Here is a 4337-nt window from a genome sequence, read left to right as displayed (position 1 = left end):
TGCCAAAGACATTGAACCTCCTTATGATCCCGTGGTCACCGAAATTCCTTCTGCCTTCGCCAAATTCAAGTTCTCCAGACTTACAAGGCCGCGTGAGCAAGTCTTCACAGAGACTCCTATTGCTTCACTTGTGACTATCTCTCCAAGAACTCTGCTGAAGAAGTCTATCCTTTTTGCTCAGTTTGTTGTAAAAAGGAAGGATGGAAATCTCTACAAGTTCACAGACGCTGACTTTCATAATCTTTGTGTGTATGATGTCCTTTACATGCATAAAATACTTAACGTCTACATGGAAAGAAGGTCTACCTATTCCATCTCGCTCATAAGACTGATAGAAGTTATACGCGCACAAGTCAAGTACTACAGCCAGAAGGACTTCGAGCTTGCAATGAGGTTTGTTCAACAAGATCTAAATATTTCTCCTCCTAATAGCAGGCCAAGTTGGATTCATAGGCATTCACCAAACACCATCATTCACAACCCCATTTATGGATTTGTGTTTTTGGACAAAGACGAAATCCTACGCATCTATGATCCAACAGAGACATACAAGTTTTCGACAGAGACACTTGAATGGATCTTCAGAAAGGCAGCGGCAGAACTGGACAAAGGACATCTAAGGGTGAATGAAGTGTCAAAGATCTTGGAATCAATCAAAATTCAAATCAACTTCAGAGAATGGATGTTTGAAGTCTACAAAACCATCAAGTCAGATTTGATCCATCCAGTAGATGACTTCCCAGAATCTGAAGTTGGTTAAACCTCTGTAATAGTATATGGCCTGTATCAAACTCTATCTTTTATGTTTTGTAATTTCTTTCAATCAAGTCATGCTCTTGCACTTTATAGCTTAATTTACTTTTTTATACTTAGGGGGAGATTGTTAGCTCTCATTCCWTAAATGTAAAAGTATAGAAAAAGTAAAACAGCAAGTACTGACARAAGMTGATCTGTCACAGAARACAACAGAGGACAATCAAYAGAAGTAGCTCAATCTTACAAGATTCAAGTGACAGAACCTCTGTCATCCAACACAGAGGTTCTGGAAACTTCTCCTCTGTGAACACCATGCTACAAGTCAAAGATGACAGAACCTCTGTCGTGTCTCACAGAGGTTCTGGAAGATTTCCTCTACGCTCTACAAAGTTTCATCAAGCAGAGCCTCTATGAATTCTCACAGAGGATCTGCAGAAATGTCTTCTGTATAGATTATCTTAAGCACGTTTTATTTTACTTAGGTTTATTAGCTGATCATGACTTTCACGTGAGCTTGTCTGTAATTTGTTCTAGARGAACGGCTTAGATTTGACAGCTTAAGGTCGTGTCAGGAAACGGTTACTTGCTTGTATAAATAGCAGCGTAGGCCTTTGTATTTTGTGTGCTTCCAGATTTGTAATCGTCGATATTTTCAATCTATTGAAAATCATATGAAGCAATTCTCTTTGTGTTCATCATCTGTTCTTCATTGTGTTCTTACTGTTTCTACCTGTTTGATTGATACTGTTTCCGCTGCTCTACTACTATCTAACCGATCATTCAAGTAAGTTTTAGTACCAAGAATTTGAGTTATTCGATCCTAACAAGTTCAATTTAACATCCATTACCAAGATGGAATAGAAAACTTCTTTACAAAAACTTCAGCAATGAACTTAATCGGTATCGCCACAAATATGCTCCACAAACTTCATTTCTTACTTACTCCCTGAAAAGCATGAAACATAAAACAAGTCAACTACAAAGAGTTGGTGAGTTCACGGGTTTCCACATACACAAAACGTTACAATGCATAAATCATTTCTTGCAAAACTATACACAATTTTTGCACATATTAAATGTAAATCTATAACGATGTTTAAAAACTTGAGACTCTACTGAGCCTTTCCCGACCAATGCACCCCATTATTTTACGAACGACCATAAGTAGCTCGTACACTCACTTAGGTCCCATAGTTCGTAGTAGTACTAATTCAGCGGTGGTCCAAATTCCACATGATTAGACCAACAAAACATAGGTAATGTGCTCCCCTTTCTGTGTGTGACTGTCAACACAATAGCGGCTATCCACAATACCATGGCCCTGGGACATGCCCGAGTTAACAAGTAGCGTTTACGGACGAGGACTTTATTTTGAAACATACTCCCAAGCACATCAATTTAGCATTTATATCATAGTGCAAAACAGTAAACAAAACTTGGCTAAACAGTTCTTTAGCCCAACGGTTTTGATTAAACAGTTCTTTAGTCCAAAGATTTTAAACAAAGCATCGACTAAACAGTTCTTTAGTCCAATGGTTTTGACTAAACATTTCTTTAGTCCAATGGTTGTAAAGAAAGTATAGGTTGCATAACTTCATGCTTTTCCCCCAGTTTAAATAAACAAATAACATTAAAAGTAACTCACTTGTTAGTCGATGAATATCCAAGGATCTGATGACGTCTCAAGTGCTGAACTCCCTGCCCTAACCTTCCTAAACTGTCCAATGACCAGAAATTAGATTACCTATGGGTTCTCGACAGAGATAAAGTCGAGTTATATATTATGTAATGCCAATGGGTTTTATGAATTAAAGTTAATATTTTTATTAATTTTTTTAAAAATAGTCCAGAAATGTGTATATTTTGTAATCAATTCCTTTGCACAAAAAGCTGCCATTTGGACAGAATATAAATTCTAAATCTGACATTTTTGACTTCACAAATCATTGCCAAAAAGGAACCTTCCACAATTCTTTTTATGTCCAAGTTTTATATCTACCATAAAAGGGAGTTAAACAGACTTTTTTCCAAATTTCAAGAACTAAAGATGGGTTTAAGGTAATCATCATTACCCTACCCTTTTTGAGTGACACAGCCCCCAAAACATATTGTACACTCTTCGAGTGGCGGGCATTTGGGGGTCTAAACTCATTATTTTCCAAAGGGCTTTAAATTTATTTTAAAGCTAACACATTCAGCTAGCTTCTAAAAGAAGATTCACCTATTTTTAACGAGTTTTTACATAATAAACCGATTTAAGATGCATGCAAGATTCTGTCATCAAAGTTCTTTTTACACAATAAACTTGTATCCAGAACTTGACGGTTTAGAACTCAGCTTTTAAGGGCCAAAAACCCGCATGCAAGTACCTTTACCAACTTTTCTTGAGTTCTAATTGTTTGTAGATCATAGATTATCATCATTTTGAAGACATTTCCATGTCATTGATGTATAATCTCCCACTTTAAACTGTCCAGAAAGTTTGTTTATAAAAAGTTCAAGGAGAAAAGTGTAGGAAAATAAGAAATCTTGACGAAGAACGGGATTAAGGAAGCTAGTCCCTTACCTTTTGAATGAAAACTTGAATAATCCACAAAGTGGATTAATTTCTTAATAACGCTAGAAGGTGCAATCGGCTGAAGAGTGTGTTCAAGAGAGAAATTTAAGAAAGGAAATGGGCCGGCTTCAAAGGCCCAAGTCCATTTAATTTTTTTAATCAATATAAAATCCATTTAACTTTATATCAAAATACAATTTGACAAAAATTGATAAAGGTAACATTATTAGATCCAAGTTCCACATTTTTGGTAAAATTATTTGGTCACTCAAATGAGACTTTAATATTTTAATTTTAATTTTATAATATCAACTTTATTATTTTTGGAGCATTTGTTAATATATTTTGGCATTACATAAGTTAACTTTATCCGCAACTTGTCGAAACAAGTGTCACTGAATTATAGTTTTTGGGAGCTAAGCCATATGAATTCTAATCAATCATGACTAGATCCTAAATAAATATAGCTCTAAATATAAGTACCCTACAAGGGTGCTAACCTGATGCTCCAAGAGTGACGGATGTCACACTTCAGATCACGAACGCGCCAATCACTAATCTTCAGTCTCAGTCTTCGACTTTCGCTTAAGGTTCTTTGGTGTGAGTTTTATCTTCTTGAAGTATCGCTGCTGTTGTAGGATTTACAATACATGTTGCAGCGATCATTGAACAGACTTAGTGACGATCCCTAGAACTGAATGATAGAAACATAATACTTCGTAAAAGGTAAAAGGTAAAAGGGATTATCATCAAAGATATGAGAGAGAGGATCAACAATCGCCCCCTATTTGACGATAACAAAGCATCATAAAGATAGGTGCAATTTTACTATAAAGTACATGTCCTTTTTACTATTTTGGGATCTTTTTCAGTGACTCAGTTTTTACTTAATAAGTTTTCTTAGGTTACAAGTTCAAGAAAAAGTACAAGAAGGGAAACTAAAACTGAAAGCATGTTCACCGACTTGTCAGTGACTGTAAGAAAACACTGGAACTCATAGACATGTGTCCCTATTACATTTTTC

The sequence above is a fragment of the Cynara cardunculus genome (assembly GCF_001531365.2).
Source record: "Cynara cardunculus var. scolymus isolate 2C chromosome LG 12, CcrdV1, whole genome shotgun sequence".
In the NCBI taxonomy this organism is placed as follows: Eukaryota; Viridiplantae; Streptophyta; class Magnoliopsida; order Asterales; family Asteraceae; genus Cynara; species Cynara cardunculus.
This window is presented reverse-complemented; position numbering follows the sequence as displayed.